Source organism: Cupressus sempervirens, chromosome 1, assembly GCF_028749045.1.
Source record: "Cupressus sempervirens isolate cs-2001-9-10 chromosome 1, ASM2874904v1, whole genome shotgun sequence".
Taxonomy (NCBI): domain Eukaryota; kingdom Viridiplantae; phylum Streptophyta; class Pinopsida; order Cupressales; family Cupressaceae; genus Cupressus; species Cupressus sempervirens.
The window spans coordinates 217,143,135-217,167,351 of NC_143118.1; the positions used below are offsets into that span (position 1 = coordinate 217,143,135).

The window sequence follows — 24,217 nt, forward strand, 5'->3', positions numbered from 1 at the left end:
CTCTAAACCTTCTTGTCATCATTGTGGAAAGAAAGGACATATAGCTAATGTTTGTAGGAACAAGAATGGTAGTTGGAATGCCAGGCCAAAGAACATGACACATTGTTACAAGTGCAACAAACAAGGTCATTAGGCACATGAATGCAGAACTAGGACTATGCATGCACCAAGATTTGAAGGATTCTACTACAATTTTCATAAGTTTGGACACAAAGCCTTTGAGTGTAGATCCAAGACCACATGGTCATCAAACAAGAGAAGAAGCCATGAAAATTCATATAATTAGAACTACAATATAAGACAGTTGTCACTACTATCAAGAGTATGGACATATCTCTGAGAATTGCATAACAACATATTTTAGTGGAAGCTATAGAAAATGGCTACACCAAACTACATGCTTTAGTTGTTTGAAGATTGGACATATCAACAAGCACTCAACTTAGAGTCAAACAAAGGCACCCAACTTAGAGTCAAACAAAGGAAAAGGCAAGGTAGATGTTGAGCACATTAGAGGAGAGATGAATAAGACATGGAAGAAGAAAGATGGATGCAACACATCAAATAGAGGGATCACTTCACCTAAAGGGTTAAGTGGTCATACTTCATCAAACTAAGCTAGAGAAGGTATGTGGGATTGATATTTAAATGCTTCATCATACATCAGTTCCTAGATAAGTTAGCACTAAAAAGGATAGATGATGGAAGGTCAAATCTTCAAAGTTTTTCATCTTACTACCAAGTGTGAAAAGTTCACTTCAGATGTTGAGTGAATGTTAGTATGTGTCAAGTTGTCAGCCAAAGCTAGTTAGAGCTGAGTGTGTAGTTGTTGCTGAGTAATAAGAAATTCCTATTGAAGCCAAGTAAGGGTAACTCTACAGGATGTCACATGATGAAAAATTAATGGAAGCCAAGTATTGAAGGGTATAAAGTTGATTTTTCAATCATTTTGCATCATTACAGACATAGAGCAAGAGTGGGAAGAGTACAAAAGTGATTAGCGACTAGAGATTGAAATGTTTGAGCAGATTCCAATGGTAATCAAGCATGATTTAATTGATTTAAAGGTATTTCTCAAGTGCCGAGTTACGTAGTTTCAAAGTTTAAACCCTAGTTTGCAAAAATGGCCTCCAATTCTAAAAACCCTAAGGATAAGGAACTATTTGAATTGGTGCACTATCCATTATTCTTGAAAAATTCATAATAGTCCAAGATGTAAGAGAGTGTTATAATTGTAAGGTTGGAGCAATTGGTGACATGGAAATTCATTAGGCCTATAAAAAACTATGTGACAATGGGGTTTTGAAGGAAGAATTTCAGATTGTTGAGAGAAAGTGCTTAGCTCGTGCCTTAGATTTTCCCACCATCTTCAAGACTAAATGGATAAGAATTGTGTAAAGAAAAATTCACAATGGATGCCTATGGTTAGAAGGAGGGCCCATCAAGTTGTCAAATAGAATCATACATGGGGTGATAAGATACCCAACCCTAGAATGGACAAAGACCCTAAGAAGTGACTCAAAAGAAGCTATTGAGAAGAAAATTGGGGCAAAATGGAATAAAAGAGGCATGACCATTGACACAATCAAAGATCCACTTCTAGAATTTGTAATTAGGGTCATACCCCACAAATTCTATCAATTAAGCTAACTGAATAGTGTACCATGTATTGCAGTTGATGTGGGATACAAATTTATTAAGAAGGATCATACATATGATCTAGCAAAACTGCAACTGTAGCAGATTATGGAGAACCTAGGAGCAATAAGGAGATCCAAAAGTGCTTAATGTAAGTTTGGATCAATTTTGATATGCATCTTTTCCTATGTTCAAAATGAATTTCCCTCTTTTGGAAAGATAGGTTGGAAGACCAATAGGTCTATAGTTGTACTGATAAATGAGTACATAGAGCACATGGGAGCTAATTTTGAAACCCTCATGACAAGCTATTTTAAGGACTTTAAGAAGTCCATGAAGCAAAGACTAAGGATTCTAGTCTGCCTAGTAGAGTAGCACATTAATGATATTTGTTTCTTAGTTGATATTGATTATACATATATCCAAGTAGTAGTACCTAGAGTAAGATGGCTACGACCATTATGATATGAGATAAACATTGATGAGGCATCGATAACAATCATGACATTCCTTGTAGAAGAAATTGATAAAAGTGCAAAACCTTTTGGAACTTTTGATGTTGTAAAGTATAAAGTGGAAATGGAGTTGAAAACTAGTTCAACTCTAAAGAAAAAGGATAAGTTGGTCAAGAAAATTAAGGCCAAATTTGGAGAACGGACTATAGAAGAAGAAGAAGATGAAGAAGAAGAAGAAGAAGAATAGGGCCAGGAGGCACTTGCCTTGACATAAGGCATGTGAGAAGATGAAGAGGAAGAAGGAGCCAAGGAAGAGAAAGCTACAGAAGCACCACCTAAACTAGAGCCTAAAAGGAGAAAAGCTTAGAAATAGTTTACAACTTAGTCCAAGGGTAAAAAGACTGCAAAGCCAAGCCCAGCCAAGCCTACCATAGGAGCAACTACAAGGGCTACTACTCAATAGGAAAAAGAGAAAACAATAGAGAAGAAGAAGGATATTGAGAAACTAGGTCGAGTGCAAAAAAATTTAAGAAGAAACTTTGTTGAACCACCTAAATTTGATGAAGAAAGGATCAAATCAGATGACAACAACCCATTTAGAGTGGTAAGTCATGCCACAAAGTTTGATTTAGAAAATATTTGCGATAATATTAAAGATAATTCAAACTTAACTAGCTTAAAGATCATTTATTTCAATGAGTTGAGTACGGAAGAACAAAACATGGTTGAAGAATCAGTCTATACCATGATGGCCAAATTCAAGAACACCCCACTTGAACTTGACAATTCAATGCCCAAAGATTTATATTCTATTGTTGAAAATAAATGACATTATTTCCTTAATATGAAAAAGGATATAAGAGAGTCTATATTGGCTCGAGTAATGCTAGAGCTTACAAAGAGGAAAATAGCTAAGGCCAACAAGAAGCATGGGAGAAAATTTGCACCCAAATATAGAGCCTTCAACATTCTTCAAAATAAGATTGAAGATGTTTTCAAGAACTCCACTCATTTATGGAAGTTAATATATGGACTAACTACTATCAAAGAAGGGGAAGAAATAATGGAGAAGAGGATGACAATGATAAGGAAGATGAAGGTGAGAAAGAAAAGGTAGATAACACAATGGAGGAGGAAACACAAAAAGGAGATGATATGGCAACTGTTAAAGAAGCAAATAGATCAGAGTGTGCAAGACACACGATTGCCACCTCTAAGCCCTCCACATGACACCTCTACACCTATAGATATAATAAAAGTAAAGTATGTCCTTGACAACTCTAGTTAGAACATCAATCCATTGACATCAGAGGATCTAAAGAAGATCCTTCACTAGTCAACTCTACAAGCTGAATTATGCAATAACTCGGTATTGGTCAGTGTAGATGAGTTGCAAAAAGAAGTAGTTGACTTGACTAGGGACAAGATGGCCACACAAGAAACATCCCTTGCCATCCCTATAGCTACAAGTGAACAACCTAAAGAGAAAGCTTCATAAGATACATAAACTAAGGTTGATTCCATAGTTAAAGGTACTACAACTGTCAAGGAGCCAACAAAGGAACAAACACGATGAATGGATACTTCTATTCCTACTGCACAAGTACAAGGTGTACTACCACAAATAATAGTGATTGACTAAGGAAGAACAGAGGAGGAAAAGGAAATTCCAAAGGAAAATGAGCAAGAAACAATTCAAACTTTGGTAAATCTACCAACCACTAGGACTCCTATAAGAATGCCTCAAAAGTTGAGCATTGAAGCAATGCAACTCCAAATTTCAGCACCAATCTCAAGCTCCATAAAGTTTGCAAGGGTACTTCACTATGGAGATCCTATATTAGATGAGGAAATAGTAATTCCAAAGTGTGACTATGCAAACATTAACATAGACTAGATTAATGAGGTGCAAGAGGCACTAGAGAGGAAGAAGAAGTAGGAGATAGTCAGAAATGAGTATAAACAAAGGCAACCACTAATTGAAATAAAGGACATCTTTCTAGATGCATTCAGCTTGAGGAACCTGATGAAATGAAGCCAATATTGGAACATCTATCAAAAATTGTTGAGTAGGTGACCACTGAAGACTAGGAGACAAATGTAAAACTCATGGAATGGTTTGAGAAAAAGTTTCAAGGAAAGATGAATGAAAAAATATCCAGTGAGATAGCACTATCATAGGTAGAGCTGGGAAAGAAAATTGAGAAGGTGACAATAGTACTTGAGAATATATTCTCATTGTACACAAAATTGTGTGATCCTTCAATCTTTACATAAGAAACTAGCTAGAGAATAATGAGCTTGAAAAGAAATTTGAAAGTATCAGACATGCAATTGTCAAAAGATCCAACTCAAAGTGAGAAGCACTTTCATACGACACTTCACACACAGAAGGAACTAGCAGTATTGACAATAAAAGAGGCTAATACAAGAGCCAAATTAGTTCAAATACAAGCTTCCCTAACTCCTCACATGGAGATTCTACAAAAGGAACTAGCCCGTGCAAAAATTGTATTGAAGATAGATCCTAATCTTTCAACATTAGATGGCTTAGTTCACCTTGCAGTAGAGACAACAATAAAAATCAAATCCCTAGAAGTTGCAATACAAAATTGGGATGCTGCTTTGAGAATTATCATGGATGTAACAAAAAACTTCTTGGCAAAATAATCAGTCAATGTATAGGCCCTTTGACATAAGTGTCAAAAAGGGGGAGAAATTGCAAACAAGGGGAGATAATAAATCAAAAGGCTAGAAGGATACTTAATCTACAAGGGCAGACATGTGAAAGGGGGAGCCAAAATAAAAGGGGGAGAGAAAATAGTAGGAAACAAGGCATAACAAGACACATCAAATAAAGAGTATCAAGATTCAAAATAAAGACAAAGAGTATCAACAAGGGTAAATCAATCTACTCAAAGAAATTTTGGATACAAAAATGGAACATCAACTCAGGGGGAGATACAAAAATTTTGAGGTATATAGTCCTCCATAAAATTTGGAATAGTTTTTAAGTTTTGTATATATGAGAATAGAATGTATATTATACTCGAGGAGGTTAGATTCATCATGTATATTTAAGTGTTTTTTCCACTCATGTCAAAGAGGGAGATTGTTGATCTTAGATTGGTTTTGACAATTGAGTGTCAACAAACTTAAGGAATTTTCTAAATCCAGTCCAAGTATAATATAGATGCTGAGTTGAAATGATTTTCAAGTCACTCGTGTACTAAGTTGCAATTTGTGCCGAGGAAAAAATTCAATAAGTGTCGAGTCATTCAGAAGCCAAGACAATAGATAGTGTCAAACAAGTATATGTGCTGAGTGAACAATAGATGCCGAATAAGTTCAAGTGCTTGGCCAGACAGAATTTTAGTATGTGTTGAGAATCAGTAATCAACAAGTGTTGAGAAACATAAAATCAACATAAGAGTTTGTGCATTCACAAACTAAGATGTAAACCATTTTTGAGCTGACATATGGATAGATCTTGAAGCTTAGAGATAAGATCAAATCTATTTGGATTCCTTATGTAATCAACATAAAAAAAATGAGAAAAATGGAAGGATTTGAGTAGGAAAATTGGATGAATCTTAATCATAGATTCATACCTAACCCTAATTCACAAAATCTTTTTAAAGAGAGATGAAGCCCCATAATTTAGAGAGAGAGTGAGAGAGAATGCACCGAGGAGATAATGTTAGAGAATATTTGAATGAAGTAAAAGGGTGAATTGATCAAGTAAAATGGGTGAATTGATCAAGCTAAAGGTGACTTAGAAGGAGGGACAAAATTGCAGAATCAGTTAGCAAAACAAAGGATCAAGGTTACATCATTTTCATATCAAATCAAAGAGGATTGAGATGAACTAAATTGAGATTTGAAATCAACAATATAAGATTTTAAGTGTATCAAATCAAACATTCTATTGTACTCTCTAAAAATTGTTACAATAGAATGAAATCTTATGGAATTAGGTTGGTTTAACAACCATCATATAAAGCCTTCAATAGGGTGACATTCCAAGTGAGTGTTCTAAAGTCCTTTAGTCACGTACACTTCTAATAGGGTGTTAAAATCATTTAATAGGGTAGGATCTAAAATCCCTTGTTAACCTTTAACAAGGCATTCCTTTCATAGGGCAGATCATGAGAATGGTCAAAACATGTAACCATAACAGGTGAACTTTATGGCTGTAGTAGTGAAGAGTTGTGGGTGCCATCCCCACCCCAATTTTATCTTCTCATTGGAAGGTTTCTAGGTAATCATATTTGGTGTCAAGTGTTTATGTGGATGCATTTTATTTACATGCTATTTTTATATGTGTATGCATGCAATGTTTTAATGTTGAAATTTTTATTGGTTAGAGTTTAGTACTTTTGATTCACACCCCCCGCCCCTCTCAAAAGTATATTACCCACTTGTAAATTCCAACAACAACCCCCATTTTTAGTTTTCATGTGTGTAAGTGACTTACAGGTCATTTTAGTGCATCCATTCTATAGACCTATGCATCCATTGATTCTTTTTGTGTTTCCATCCATTTGTACTCATTCATTATACCTTCCTATTCTCCTATTATTTTCTGGCATGCATATTTTATTTATGTGCAAATATTCACTAGAAGCTTGGATCTATTTACCAAAATTGTGCATCTTTTAATTCTACATTATTTTTCTTGTACTTTTATTTATTTCTCTTATGTTTGTTTCATATATATGCTTCTAGTCATTGTTACTATGCATCTGTATTGCAAAGATGCACATTTATTTTAGTAGTTAGATTTTGATTGATTTTCTAGTTGCAATTTAGATTTTTGACATCTTAATGAATTTTTTTGCTCATTCTAGTAAATTTTTTACTTGTTTTTGTAGGATGTTGTTTATAAGGTCCCTCGAGAACATATTTTATTTGACCCTTGTTTGCAGGTTGCTAAAAGGGGTTGTTAAATGAAAACCATAACTTTTGTTTGGGCTTAAAATATGGCATACTTTTCAATTTTGTGTGTCTTTTTAATAATAGATCATCCTATCAATTGTGTCTTGTGGAATATCAACATTATATAATTTATCAAATTTTAGTACAAAATGTATCCTATCCCCTTGTTATTCATGGATCATGGGTGTAAGAGAACTTTGTACTAATCTTTAGAGGGCCTACCTCCTAAGATCTTCTTTAGTAGATCCAATAATGGTAATAGGCTAACACCAAGCTCTTGTAATCCACTATAAATAAAAATCCATTAGAATGAAGGTTTTGTGGAGTGCGTATAATATTGTTAAGTCAAGATGATGAAAGCGGCCAAAAGAATAACCTTCCAAACATATGCATTAAATAATACTTTGTTGTAGATTGCAAAAAACATTTTATTTTTTGGTGCTAAGTGTCCCTAAAGACATCCCACACCTCTCATGGCTTTTTTGTGGGATAGTGGTTCCTTGGGATTTCATCACCCTTAGAATTCATAGCTTGGTATACCTGAGAAGTGAGTATAGTGTAAGCAGGAGCCTATGCCTCCAAGCTACCATTATATTCATACTGAATTAGCATGGCTAGACCTAGTCCAAGAGGTAATTCAACAAATAATGTCCTAGAAAACCTTAGGATTATGGTGTGTTTGTGCATTCTATTTTAGAAATGCTTTTAGGGAATCATTCATATTGTTTTATGTGTGTGCATATTTTCTTGCAAAAAATAAGAGTAGCCAATTTTTATTTTTTTTAAACCTTAAAAAAAAAAAATTTAGATTCCATCAAAATTGTGCATTTGTCATAAAATCTTAGGCTTCTATTATACTTTTTCATTTATCAATTATTGTTGTGCTTTCATTATGCATATCTGCACTATTGACTATGATTATGTGCTTCTATGTATTATTTATGTGCATTTGTTTCTTGTGTATGTGTATATATAATACTCAGTATCTTGCATTTGTCACTTTTATTTTCACATGTGTTTAGTTTGTTTGCACATTCATTAGTGTGCATCTATGATAGAGAGTATTAGAGACCTTTTCAAGAAAATTAGGAAATACTTTTGAATACCCATTTGGTTTGTCATTTTAGTTATGTCAACAATTGAAACTTTTAGATAGAAAGAATACTAGTTTGAACATCATTTTCATTTTACATCCTTCTAGTCTACCATATCAAAATCCTAAAAATGCCCACAATCAATCTCTAGTGTTGATAAATTCCATCATAGTGAGTTTCCTTATTAGGATTTATCATCCTTTATCTAGAAATTTACTCAGATTGACATTTTGAATTTTCTTTGTCTACACCATAGTGAGTACCTATCTCCTATAGACTTAGAGTTTCATTGTTTACATACAAAATTTCAACACTTTAACAAATCCTTCCACTAACATCTACACTTTGGAATTTTATGGTAGTTCAAACTAAAGCTCAAAATTTGAAAGCCCAACAACAATGAGATAACATGGAAGAAATGAATGCATATGAGAATCCTTGGCCCAAATAAAATATTAGGTCCTCTAGATACTAGACCTAGATAACGAACGATACTTCATGATACTTGCACAACAAGGTCTTACACTTCTAATGAAGGTTAATCCCATAAGATTTTTTTAGCAAGGTTAAACCTCACAAGGTCCTTTACCATCAAGTGATCCTTTACAAAAAAATAGTGTACCTTCACAAGGACCCATTCAACAAAGTCCATCTTCTCAATGTCATTTACTAGGTTCAAAATCTCAAAGGTTAATCCAACAAGATACTTCTCAACAAGGTTTTCCCTTACAAGGACCTTCTCAACAAGGTTATACCCAAAAAGAATCTCCTCAACAAGGCGTAACCCAAAAAAGTCCTAGTTCACAAATTATAACCTTACAAAGATCTCCTCAACAAGGTTATGCCCAACATGCATCCCCTCAAGATGTAACCCAACAAGGTCCTAGTCCACAAATGGTAACATTACAAGGACCTCCTCAACAAGGTTATTCCCAACAAGAATTCCCTCAACAAGGTGTAACCCAACAAGGTCCTAGTCCACAAATTATAACCTTACAAGGACATCCTTAATAAGGCTATTCCCAAAAATCATCCCCTCAAGAAGGTGTAACCTCACAATGGTAACCTAAGAAGGACCTCCTCAATAAGGTTTGACCCAACAAGTTCCTAGTCTAAAAATGGTAACCTTACAAGGACCTCCTCAACAAAGTTATGCCCAACAAGTGTCCCCATAAAAAGGTTATCCCCAACATGTTTCTTCTCAAGGTTATGTCCAACAAATACCTACATATTTTGTTCAAAAAGATCCTTTCCAAAAAAAAAATCAACATTCCAAGGACCTTGTCAACAAGGTTACAATCTTCCTAGAATGAATATTTATAGTCCAAATCCTCAAGGATTCAACACTCAAAGAAACACCTTATATGGACATACATTATCATTAGATCCTCTAGTACAATAGATCCAAATGCTTCAACATAAAATCCAAGATATTCAAACTGGATCTTCGACCAAGGGGTACACCTTAGAAGACATGTCCATATCCTATTGATAAGAGCTTGGCTATGATTCTAGTTCCTCCTTATTTTGAGCTTCCAAAATTTGACAAATACAAGAGAAATATGAATCCACAAGACTGTGTTAGAGAATTATGTGTTGCCTAAATTGAAGTAGCTCATGATGATACTCACCTTATGAGACTATTTCCATTAAGTTTGGGAGTACAAGCTATGGAATGGTTTTCTAAGTTACCAATTGGTATCAAGTCCTTTAATGATCTAGTTAATATGTTTGTAACACATTTTTCCTACAACATTAGACATAGAATGATAATGTTAGACCTTTGAACTACAAAACAAAATAATGGGGAACCATTCCTCATCTTCTTACAAAGATGGTGTCAACTTTTGTCAAAATATCCAAGAATCATTCCTGAACATGAAAACATGGGAATTCTCATACACAATCTTACACTAGACATGAGCTATAGAGTACAAGTGCAATGTCCAAAAAACTTCAAATAGCTCATTGAAAATGGTGTAAAAATTGAAGAAGTTATGGTCTAAAAAGGAGAAATGAAACTTTACACAAAAAGACAATGCTAGCTCTTCAAATCTCAAAAATAATAATTCCAATATCAACAATGAAAAATCTAAATATTGGAGTAAAAACAAGAATATTGTGAGTGATGGAGTAGTAGATAATCAAAATGTCAAGACATCACAACCAATACTAAATCTAGGAAAAAAATCTAGTACTCCTCAACAAATCAAAATACCCAAGATGTCTCAAGCAATCAATCAAATAATTAGTCTTTCATACCCAAGAAAAGAGCATTGACTCCTATAGGTAAATATTTCAAATCAACTTTGAGGAAGTTAATAACTCAGAAACTTATAACACTTCCAAAAGTGAAAGTTTGTAAACCAAAATTGAAACCATCATGGTGGAATGATGATGACTATTGTGAATTCCATAGAGGAAAGAGACATGAAATGAATGACTATCAAAGATTAAATAATGTGATACAAGATTTGGTTGAGAGCAGTGAAGTAAATGTTGATGGACATAACTCAAATGAGACACATACTACCTTCAAAGATCCACTTCTAGAACATGATAAGGGAAATGCCTGCAATAATAAAAATGATAGTCAAGGTAGTTATAATACTACATATTACATGTACATTAACAATATATTTGAATGTGATCCTTCTCAATACTATGCTAATGTCATCACCTATCATGAGAAGGATGAGTCCAAACAAGGTAATGCTACCACTAGAAATCAAGCTAAGGTCACACTACACAGTGTCTCCTCCAAACCATCCACATCTCAAACAAAATTTGTCTATGTACTAAATTCTACACTTGAGATGTCAAAACAATACAACCTTTTGGATCAATTCAAGAAAACACCAACCCATATATCCATCTTTGAGCTATTACAATTGTCAACAACACACAAAGAAATTCTTGAAAATTTGATTTTAAAGACCACGATCCCCACAAATCTAGGTGATGATTAATTTAGAGCTATGGTGGGACATTTGACCATATCGCATTTCATATCCTTTACTAAACATATGATATTATCGTTCACCAACCTTATAATGCTCCACTCCATATTGAAGTCCTTGTACAAAATAAAAAAATCAAAAGAGTTTTTATAGATGGGAGAGTTGGCTTGAATCTATGTACTCTAAAATTAGTCCTTGCATTGGGATTTTTTGAAAATGTAGTAGATTCTAAAAAGAAAATCACAATAAAAGCTTACGATGAATAAGAAAGGGCATCTAAAGGATCAACTAAGTTACCTATCAGAGTTGGTCCTATGGTCAAAGATGTACCTTGTCAAGTTCTTGATATGGAACTAGAATACAATATTCTCTTGGAACATCCTTGGATTCACTCCATGCAAGTAGTTCCTTCAATTTTTCATCACTATCTAAAATTCCCTCACGATGGACAAGAGATAAAAATCAAAGGAGATCCAAATCCTTTTCAATATTGCAATATCATGAAGTGATCAGCAAACTATCTAATACCATATAGTTGAGTTATATCTACATCTCGCAGTCATGATCCTAGCAATATAGCATCTACTTCCAAGTCATATGACTTAAAATTTGATCCCCTATCTCCTGAACCATATGGAAGATATATGATAATTATTGGAAATAATTAATTAATTGTGTATTGTCTTTGATGTTATGCAAAATTTCATATCATTTCCATTGAATGTATGTTGAGCTCACACAAGCATTGAAGATAGTTTCTTTTGTTTGCCAAGCATTTTAGATTTTTTCCTAGTTCAAAAAATAGTGTCTACTAAGCTCACTTGGGCAAAAAAGTAAAGCTTGCAGAAGTGGAGTATTGACCAAGCTCACTCAATTAATGAATCAAATGTTGGATGGAACTAGTGTTAACTGAGCTCACTTAATTACCAAATGAAATTTGTGAATATAATGTGTTAACCAAGTTCACATGGTTAAGAAAGGAAAATCACTTTGAGTTAGTATCTATCAAGCAGGGTTGACTAACAAAGGATTTTCTTGTTTTGGCATATTGAGTTCAATTAAATTTTTTATTAGTCATATCTAACTAAGAAGATGAATATTAAGTATTCTAAGTTGTATTCAAGCTGACTTGACAATGTGTAAGATATAAATATAAGGTCAACTTGAGGATTGAATGTGTGGAACATATTTGAAGGTTTAATGATGCTTAGAGGAGGCGAATTAGAAGGATAAGTAGAATATCCTTATTGAGATGCAAAGATACATTTGATAAAAAAGGATCAAGTATACAAACCAAAATTGAGATCTATAATCAGCAATTTAGTTGCATCAAAAATTAGGTCATCTCATTGTTATTTTCTAACCATTGTAGCAAAGATCTAAATCTCTTAATATAGTTGGTTTAGAAACTATTTGTAAATCCTCTAACAAGGTGGCATTTATATTGAATTTTTTAAAGACCTCTAACAAGCTCACTCCTAAAAGAGTGATTGAATCCTCTAACATGGTCACACCTTGACACAAAGAATGATAGGGAAAAACTAGGGCCAATGGCACACCCAACTCTCTGAACCACCCTGCAAGAGTTAACACAATGAAAGAAAACACAAAGAACAACCAAAGGAGGAAGAAGAGTAAATTACTTTTATTGATTCATTAAAATATCTTCATACATTCCTAGATGTAAGTCATTTGGGGTTACAACTAGATACAAAATACATTCACAATCAAAGATCCAACAACAAATTTGTACTTTCTAGTTTTGCTCTCAAATCCTCTCCCAAAACTCTCTAAAAACTGCCTAGCTCTAAGCCTAAACACTCTATTGTAACACCCCGCTCGGGAACCCAAGAGAAATAAACCTAACATGTTACAATGTTTACTGAACTATTTTTTTAAAAAAAGTTTAAACAACATCAAGATAACATTAATGCGGAAGCAACATGAACATACACATCAAATACACATAATCAATTACAGATATAGTTTCAATTCCTCAAGAGTTCCTTAACAGGAAACCTGACAACAAGATGGTTCTCCCATCCAAGTACACATAATTTCTCCACAAGATAAACCTCATAAATATAATCTCCAATACGAATCACAAAACACATCATAACATCCAGCCACATAAAATAGTATCAAAGAAATCTCACAAGACCTCTGGTGTACATCCTAGACTGGTCAACACCTAATCGACTCCAAAATCCAAAGGCATAAATAGTACAAACAACACCACAGTTTCATAGTTTGATTTGATTTGATAATACACAACAAAGTCAAAAGTAAGGTTTCAATTTTGTGTTCAATGTATGTTTCAAGTGTAGGAGATTTTTGATTTATTCCACCCAATAACTCATTCATTTATTCAACTTAAATATGTAAAATTACCATCATAATAAAAGTCATTTCCTAGTAGAATAATCTAGAAATAATTGTTTTATTCCATTTAAGTTATAAAAAGAAAATAACAGTTCATTGATTTTAAATAAAATAACCATAATTTTAATAAAATCAATATTATTAAATATGATAAATTAATAACTTCATTAATTAATCCTTATCATTAATAGATCCTAATTAAATCAAATTTAATTAGATTAATTAATAATTAATAAAGTTATTTAAATTTCTTTAATTACCAAACATTTATATAAATTAATAGTAAAATTAATAATAAATAATTATATAATTGAATAATACAAAATGTTATTAAATTATAATGTAAATTTATTACCATTTAAATTAAATAAATTTTAAAATGTATTAAAATTTATTAAAAATGAAAAATACATATATAATAATGTGTTTAAAGGCCCGTCGGCCTGGTACCTGTGACAGCAGGGTACCCTGCTGCGCGCAGCAGCAGTACAACTGTTGCCTACGACAGCAGCGGTACCACCTTCTGTGGCCATTAATGTCGGCAGTAGGTACGGGGGGGGTAATATCCCCACCCTCTGCATTATATATATTTTTATTTAGAAACTTTACTTTTGACTTTGTTGTGTATTATCAAATCAAACCAAACTATGAAATTGTGGTGTTGCTTGTATTATTTATGCCTTTGGATTTTGGAGTCGATTAGGTGTTGACCAGTATAGGATGTACACCAGAGGTTTTGTGATATTTCTTTGATACTATTTTATGTGGTTGGATGTTATGATGTGTTTTGTGATTCGTATTGGAGATTATATTTATGAGGTTTATCTTGTGGAGAAATTATGTGTACTTGGATGGGAGAACCATCTTGTTGTCAGGTTGCCTGTTTAGGAACCAAGTTTGATCTTTATGAGTGTTGTGGTATGGGACACAACTGTGAATTTTTGTGCTTAGGAGAGGTTGTCTAGGTACATGACTTTGGGAGTGGCTTGCATAGGGGTCTGGGACCCAAAGTGGTCAGTGCCAGGGTAACCTAATGCAAGTTATGTAATAAGTGATAATCTAGTGATTAAAACTTGTGGGGGGGGAACACACTAAAAAGATAAGTTAGAGATTTTTTATCTACCCATGCCTTGAGTGCTTGTATAGACTAAGGATGGGAATGAGATGAGTGCCTCATCTTCTTAAGAGGGCTTTCTAGTTTCCATATGTGTGATGTTGAGGGTTCGGGGTTTAGAGTAACCAGTCCAGGGTAACTCAATGGTTGATGGTTCAGGGTCTATTAAGAGATCAGTCTAGGGTAACTCAAGCAGCCATGTGATGACACTCCCTAGTATGTAGCCCGAGTCTCCTCTATAGATCTCTGTAGATTATGTGTACCTCTGGTGGTGTATTTATTGTTGGATATGTTAATTGTGGTTATTAATTTCATTGAGGATGATTGGTGATTCATGGATGATGTACTTTTGACATGTGGCTTTTGACTTGAGGTGATTGTCTTTTGTTGACTTTATCTTGTGATCTTGGCATTTGGTTTATACTTGGTTCGTGTATGATGTTTGGTTATGTGGAGTTGGTATTGGATTGAGTGTTCTTACTTTTGGATTATTTTATATACTTGAGTAGTATGTGTTACCTTTGAGATAGTTTTGGCTAGTAGGTATTCCTTGCCTAGGAATGTTTTATGTTTGATTAGCCATATGTGGATCGTTCATTATCTTCCCTACACAGTGGGAGTGGAAGCCTGACTAGGTAACCACGCGATCGGGAGGTAGTGTCTTCTTACCATTTGGGTTCCCCTTCACATTGCTAGCTGTTGGATGTTCATTGCAGAAGATGTACCTTTATCATTCTTATTTCTTATCTCAAAGACTTCTTTTTAGATGATGTATATATGTTATCATGTATTCTGATGTATTGTATCTTTTCTCACATACCCTGTGACATGTGCAGTGGATGTTATTGATTGGATGTACTTTCATTGTATTGTTTATACTTATGCATTTGCTTATGCGATTATGTATCTGTTATTTCTTTATGATCTTGAGACATTGTACTTGGAACTTAAACTAATTAATTTAAAATTATTAAATGTGACTCAACGTAAAGGAACTCTTGAGGAATTGAAACTATATCTGTAATTGATTATGTGTATTTGATGTGTATGTTCATGTTGCTTCCGCATTAATGTTATCTTGATGTTATTTAAACTTTTTTTTAAAAAAATAGTTCAGTAAACATTGTAACATGTTAGGTTTATTTCTCTTGGGTTCCCGAGCGGGGCGTTACATCTATTTATACTAGCCAAAATGGTTTATAGATCATTCTATAACATAGAGAAGTCAAAAATTTCAAAAAATATTAAATAAAAATAAACCTAACATTAAATTCTTGAAAAGCCACAAGTCAGCCTGCATTAGCAATTAAATTCCAAAAATCGATGTCCGAGAGAAATCATAATATCTCCTAGCTCTTATTGAGTTAGAACTCACACTTAAAAATGTGGGTAGGTATTTAGGTCCTCTACAACCACTTAAGTGTTAAAAGGCCAATTCATCAAAGGAGAATTGCTATATCTCCCAACTCATAAGGAGTTTGAAATTGTGCCTTGGATAATAGATATTAATATAGGCCCTCTTTAATCCTTGAAGTGAAAAGTTCTTCATTCATTATGAAAAATTAGTTACACAATCTGCAACAAGCACCCAGAAACCAGAAAATATAGTTTCTGTAGAACACCGTTTTAGCAGCAAGATAAGAACTGAAAACATGCAAGATAATATTGAAACCTAGGATGCTCCTACATCAAACAACCAAGGTTTAAATAAATTATTATTTTGAATCATTAAGATGTCACAACCTGAGCTAAATCCAACTTAGACTGAGAAATCCATGAAGCATCTTTCATAGGTCTATTCTTCCACTTCACTAGATATTCATAATAATATTTTCCCCTTGTGCTTGTAATACCCCAAAATTGTCTCATTGCCATGATACCAATTTTGGTCTATTCTGATCAATTCTAAGACCTATTCTAATAGGCTAGTCTCATTTTGATTGTCGCTACTTGACTTAATTGTTAGATGCAAAAAACTCTAATATGCATTCATCATATTTCCTATTTAATCCCTATAGTACTCACTTATATTAGCCACATTAAACCTATTTTATTTAAATTTAATTTAATCTAAAGTATTCATACTTTATTAAGTTAAATTATCTCCTAAGGCTAATGTACTACGAGGTTAAATTTATTTAATTTAATAAATATGCTTATTTTAATTAATTAAATACAATTATTTAATTAAATAGAAATGGAATTTATGAGAAAATATCTCATTTTATTAAATTAAATATTCTTCCTAAAATCTTCTCTTCAGTTATAAATGGAAACTTTGAGTGAACTACTTCTCAAAATTTGAATCAATATAGTTAACTTGTTCTCCCACTCATGGCAAGTTTAGTTGACTGCTCATCACACTCAAATTAGAAATAGTTCACTTCACCTAAACAAGGAAATTTCCATCTTAACTGAGTCTTTCCTTCAATCCTAACCATTTATCTAAGTTGATCTCATCTGTTGATAGATTCTAGGAAGTATATTTTAGGAACTCATAATTCCTCATTACAGAGGTTGAATTGAAATGCTATTGAATCTCTGCTAAACTGTGCTCTCACTTTGAATTCATTATTTCATAAGCTTTCATTCTTTAGATTAAATATCATTTAGATTTAATATGCATGCATATAATCTAGTTTGTTTTATATGTTCTTAGATTAATTGCATATATCATTTAGATTACTTGCATACTCATATAGACTTAAGTGCATTTAAATCCTTCATTCTTAGAGGGTCTAGTTGCCTACACCTCAAATCTAAGGATATTAAATAGGTAAAATCCCTCTAGATAGAAGGCAACAGGTCACCTTGCCAGACTATTCTTGGGTGAACAATCTCATGTTCATTGCCAGATGAATCTACATATAAAGATTGTGTTGAAGTGTGTGTGTTAACAAAGGCCACATATTCACGCATATGTTTTTGGCACCCACTGTGGGGCTGGGAAAATCAATTTTTCTAGCCTCCTCTGCATTTTTTTAATAATATTTTCTCTCTGTCTATACAATTCTGTACATGAATCTACATATAAAGACTATGTTGAAGTGTGTGTGTTAACAAAGGCCACATATTCATGCATACGTTTTTGGCACCCACTGTGGGGCTGGGAAAATCAATTTTTCTAGCCTCCTCTGCATTTTTTTAATAATATTTTATCTCTCTGTCTATACAATTCTGTACAGTTCCTCATATTTTTGCATGAGATTATCCATTTCCGCGTGAAGATTTAGGTTCTCGTGTGAAGATTCTCCCCTTTTTGCACGAGAAAGTGCCCCATTGCACGAGTTTTCACGTGGCACGTTATTTCTTCAAATGAGTAGGAAAAGAATTTCATGCGGTTCTACATGAGATCTTGTGCAAGATCTTGAAATAGCCGGTTCAATTTATGTACTTTAAATAGGCTATTCATCTCATTTCATTAATGTGTTTTTGCCTAGAATATGTGTTGCTCTGTTTCTTTGATTTTCTGTAGCTTAACTATTGTCTGTAGGATGATTTGTCAAAGATTCATTATACAACCCACTCAAACATGGACTAACTATTTGCTTGTAGGATGATTGCCAAAGATACTTTTGACAAAGACCATTTTTAAAACCCACAAAAGAACATGTCTTATTTATTTCTTTCAAAACATAGATTAATTAGGGGCTTGTGAACTTTCTAGGGTGCAAGATAGAAGAATAGGGGATTATTTTCTTCACCACTTGGAGGTCATGATCAAGGGTGAATTAGAAACCTAGACAATTCTGAAAGATGACATTTTGAAGAAGGCAAGTAGCTTAGTGGTTCTCTACTACAAGTCCTTTTCTATGAAGAGATGATGGTTTCCATTAAAGGAATCAGAATCTTGAGAAAGGACAAGTTTGGATTGATTAAGCTAAGTCATTAAATCAACTTTTCTTGCATGTTTGGGCAAGAAAGTAAGGTAGAGGAGTATGCTCTTTCCCCTTGGGGGAAATCAAAAACTTTGACCCTTGCAATTAAACTATCAGTTCGAGTCAATCCTTTAAAGGGTCTGTCGGAGTGATCCAACCTATGGGAATGACCCAAGTGAGCACACTCCTTTTGCTAGAGATTCCAACTCAATATAATCAAGATTCTTTTTAGAGAGAAAGACTCCAAAGATGGATTAATTTCTTTCACTTGGTTCTTGATATCGCATATCAAGGGGAAGCTCTGTTTGTGCACTGGTCGACGTTGGCCCCTGGCTTGCTAAGAAAGTAGTGTGCACTTTAGATGCTAGTGTGGGCTTCTGGTCTCAACTCCACTTGTGAAGCCACCAAGAATTAATACGAATAGAAGCCAAGTAAAAATCTTTAGTTAGAAGCCACCCGGTTCACCTCCAAAAGGAGGCATAATCTTTGTGCAAGGAGGGGGAAGAATATCTCCTGTAGAACTCACCATAGGCATACTATTGGATGTTTGAAGGTGATATACATGCTCATCCCCTACCACAAGGGCACTTGTTCAGCATATACTATTGAGTCCTTTGAATATACTAAAAACACGGGCACCCTCTAGGGGGTGATACAGCTGTGTGAGGTACACGCATGCGCATAAGATGTGGGACAAAGGTTTTTTCTTCTCTACCAATTTTTGTTTTTAGGGATAAAAGCATGTTTGTTCTTGAATCATAAACAATTCCAAAACTATCTACAACAAATAAACGTCAAGACTCCTCTATCCTATCGAGTTGCTTTGTCCTCGGCAGGACTATTTTCGACTACTACTTGTTTCCCATTGTCCTATTCTAACACATTGCCTTGATTGAATCTCAAAACATTATCCAAATGTCTTACTGAGTCAACCTCACTATTTGTCCAATCAAATTTGTCTGACAAATCTATCCAATTTGTCCGAACAGACTGAAAATCTCTTCAAAATCCAACATTGTTGTTAATCTAGTCCTGATTTTCATGCACATACTTGTACTTTCTCGCATGAGAATTCATCTTTTCATGTGAGCCAGTTTAGGTCATCGTGTGAGCTCTTGTGCATATCCATGCAAGATCTTTCCATTGTCTTAGCTATCCTGCCACTTCTTCATGCGAGCCATAGAAAGTCTTCATGTGAAATTAAATTATTGTCATGAGTTTTCACGCGACCTGGTAAACTTCCTTGCGCAGCTTACAAAGAATCTTCATGCAAAATCCTGCTCTAAAACTATCAAATTAGTTTATTCAACCAATCTTCAATCTTTGTTCAGTCTAATTCTTGCTTTAAGTTGTCCTTTTCTATCTGTGCATAGTCCTAAATAGTGCCATTTAGCTTAACTGAAGATTTGTGATCCACATTTTGACTAGTATTATCTTGTACTTCTCTAGATTCTTGTTCCTTAATGCTTTTCATACTTCATGTTATGATAGTCATAACCTTTGGCTATTCTAGCCTTCAAATTAGACTACTCATTCCTTAGTATAAAACATTCTTGTCTTATCCTATCGAGACTTAGTCTTAGTGCAGTCCTTGTCCAGGTTCTTGCTTCTTATCCTTGTCTATGACTGTCACAACTAGGAGTGGCAATGTGTTTTATCCTCTTAGACTTAGCCAATGTCATGTTAGGGGTCATAATCATGGAATAGGTCACTTACCTTTTGTTACACAATCTATATCTAGTTCAGCTAGTGAGGCATCTTCACGATCTCCCTCACTTTTAGGTCACCTCCAATTCAGTGAACATTTTCCATAAACTTGAAACAAATTATGAATTCTTTGTATCAAGAGGATAATGAGACAAGTAGAGGTCCAGTATCCCCAAACATGATGTCTGACTCCTTTTTTAAAGGACCTTTTGAAACAAAACACAATGAAACTAAACAAGTTCCTATAATAACTAATCATGAACCTGAACATGGTAGTCATAGTAGACACCAAGAACCACCTAGGAATGACAAAGAGAAAGAGAAAGACCATGAAACCAATGAGGAACATGAAGAGGTGGAAATACTCCCTGAACACATAGCAAAATGTTGACGAGACAAAGTCTTTCAAAAGGTCATGGGAATCCTGCTCAACGAAGAGAAAAAAAAAGTATTTTCTCAAACTTGCCCAAGGGGGAGAAAAGTCACCCTCTCATTTCAATGTGGAAACTATTATCACACTTGAAGAAGAAACTGAGACTTCTAAACTCCAAAAGAAATTGAAAATTATGCAAGACCAATTGGCTTAGATGATGCATGAGAAAGAGAACCCCACAAAACATACACATTGGATGCTCTTTGCCCATTTCCATTTGACAAAAGCATTAACATGCCATCTTTCCCATGAGGTGTAGAGCTACCCAAGTACGACAAGTACTTTGGCACCACTAATCCCCAAGATCACTTGCAAGTATTTGGTGCTTTGTCTATGGATTTTATACATGATCAAACATACCTCATGTATTTATTCCCTATAAGCCATGTGGTCAGGCTTTAGAGTGGTTTTCACATTTACCTACTGGTATTAAGATGTTTGATGAAATTGGAAACTTATTTGTTTAGTAGTATTCTCATAACGTTCAACATCTTATCAAGATTTGAGATTTATGCAACCTTAAACAGAAAGTTGGAGAACCTTTTCTCACATTCCTCCAACGGTGGAGACAATTGTACAATAAGTATTCCCACAAAATTCCAGAGATGGAAAGCTTGAAATTTTTACTGATAACCTCCTACCTAATTTTGGATATAGAGTCCAACTTCAAGGTCCACATACCTTTGAAGAAATTATCACATAGGCTATCCATATCAAGGAATTTATGATCAAGAAAGGTGAACTCACTCTTCAAAGGAACATAAAACAAGACATGATTTTGGATATAGAGTCCAACTTCAAGGTCCACGTACCTTTGAAGACATGATCACATAGGCTATTTGTATCAAGGAATTATGATCAAGAAAGGTGAACTCACTCTTCAGAGGGACATAAAACAAGGTTCCACTTCCAACAGGTATAAAACCAAACATTTCAACAAGAACCAAGAAATCGTACATGATGGAGTCATTGACAATGTCACCCCCAAACCTACTAAAGCAACATTTAATCTCATAGACAGCATTAAAGTGGCCAAAAATGCTGAGAAACCTTCTCTTGATAACAAGACATCTAGGAACAAACCAAGAAACTCATGGGAAACATGCCCCAAGTGAGAGTATACACCCTTGGGAGAACCTTTGGACGTAGTTTACAAAAAATTGCTACAACATAAACTTATTTCACCAATGGATAATCCGTATCCCTATGATCCACAACCACGTCCACCATGTTGGAATGAAATGTCATTCTATGATTATCACCAGAATAAGGGACACAAAACTAGCAATTGCATAAACTTGCACCATAAAGTCTAGGACATGATTGATGCTGGTGATCTTGTGGTAGATGGACATAACAAAAACTCAAATCACAAGGCATTCAAAGAACCTTTCCCAGCTTATGAAAAAGGAGAGACTTCAAAACCACAACCCAACAACAAGTTCAACTATGCATATTCTAATGATGATAATGTAATTAACATGGTTGAACCTATGGATTTTGAATACTGCAATGTTATTACCATTAAGGGAAAACAAGATAATGATAAACCCAAGACACCATTTTTCTTGAGGGGCCCTACTCTCAATGTAATGGATAATACACCCTCACAAAACTATGCTAATGTTGTCACTCGCTCTTGAGCCCAAGTTGGTGCTCAAAGGCCCTGCACCTCCTGCTTCCAATCTTGAACAACACAAAGACAAAGCCCTTGCTAGTTCATCTAGAAAAGGTACAAAACTCACAACAAAATTGATAGCAACTAGTTATAGTGTTCTCGATCAATTGAAATGAACTAAGGCTCATATTTCCATCTTTGAGCTACTTAAAATCTTCCCTGGTCATAGGTAGATTCTAGACAAAGCCCTTGCTAAGGCAAACACTCCTCAAGATCTTGATATTGAGCAATTTCAATCCATGGTAGGTCACCTAACCTTGCCTTATCTTATGACCTTCTCCAAGGAGTATGGTAACTCGTTGAGCCACCCACACAATCAATTGCTACACATCAAGGTTATGATCCATCAAACATGTGTTCGTTGGGTGCTCATTAATAATGACGTTGGCTTGAATATTGTCTTTGTTGCTCTAATTAGGCAATTGAATTATTCTAAGGACTCTATTGATCCTCAATGTAAGATCACTATCAAAGCGTATGAAAAAGTGGAACAAAAGTCTCGAGGTCTCATGGTTTTACCCATTCACATCGGTCTTGTAGAAAGGGATGTCACCTGTCAGGTGCTTGACATTCCATTGGCTTACAACATTCTGTTAGGATGGCCATGGACGTGAGATGCATGTTGTGCCATCCACATACCACCAATGCATCAAGTTCCCATTTCATGGCTCTAAAGTTACTAATCCTACCACTACTAGCTATACCTACAATATGCTCAAGGCTACTAAAACTTTAATCCCTACTAACCATGAATTCACTTATTATCATGACAGTAAGCTAAAAAAAATTGTGTAGTCATTCAAACTGAAAGAAACTACCATGGGAGAGTATCACATTGAACCAATGCTATCATTGACATCTCTTGTAGAATCTCCTTGTCATTATGGGAGACCCTCAGAGGCAAAGAAGCCATTCGTACTGACACCTCAGACCAAGTTATATAATGGCACTTTTGTTAAGGCTATAGTGTCCTTAGAGGATGAAAGTGAAAATAGAGCCATTTCAACATGGCTTTATAGAGAAGAGGCTCCAATGGACCTAACAGAGAAAGCTCAAGAAATCACTCTTGAGAAATATGGGCATGGTCTTAGGCTTATGAAACATTTTGGTTACAAGGGAACTAGCCCTATTGGATGTAATAACAATGGCCTAATTGATCTTATCAAAGCAATAGCTTGAAGCATCAGTGATACAACTGACCTAAGATTTAAGAAGGTTCCTTTCTATTTAGGACCAAATAAATTTATACCAATGTAATACCCCAAAATTGGCTCATTGCCATGATACCAATTCTGGTCTATTTTTAGCTAATCCTAAAGACGTATTCTAATAGGCAATTCTCATTCTGCTATTCGCTACTTCACTTAATTGTTAGATGCAGAAGACCCTAATCTACATTCATCATATTTCTTATTTAATTCCTATAGTACGTACTCATGTTAGTCGCATTAAACCTATTGATTAATATTTAATTTAATTACTAAGTATTTATACTTTAATTAAATTAAATTATATCCTAAAGGCTAATGTACTACGGAATTAAGTTTATTTAATTTAATAAATGTGCCTATTTAAATGAAATTATTTAATTAAATGGAGAACTTACTTCTAATTAATTAAACAAAATTATTTAATTAAATGGGAAACAATTTCTAATTAATTAAATGAAGTTATTTAATTAAATAAGAAAAGTGCCTCTAAATTAATTAAAAGATTATTTAATTAAATAGAAAAGGTAATTATGAGAGCATATCTCATTTTATTAAATTAAATATTTCACCAAAATCTCTCTTCAGTTCAAAAAGGGAAATTTCCAGTTCACTATTGATAAAAAATGAGTTAAATTAGTTAACTACTTTTTCTACTCAAATTGAATCAGTTAACTCCTTATTTTACTCAAATTAAATCTGTTAACTCCCTTTAATTTGGGAATGTCCCTT

The 24,217-nt window shown here is 34.2% G+C and overlaps 1 pseudogene; it reads right to left on the reverse strand.

Moving 5' to 3' along the window:
• The window catches only part of LOC149576921 (taxadien-5-alpha-ol O-acetyltransferase-like), a 56,876-nt pseudogene extending 42,876 nt beyond the window's left edge, over positions 1-14,000 (reverse strand).
• Positions 14,001-24,217: the final 10,217 nt, after the last annotated feature.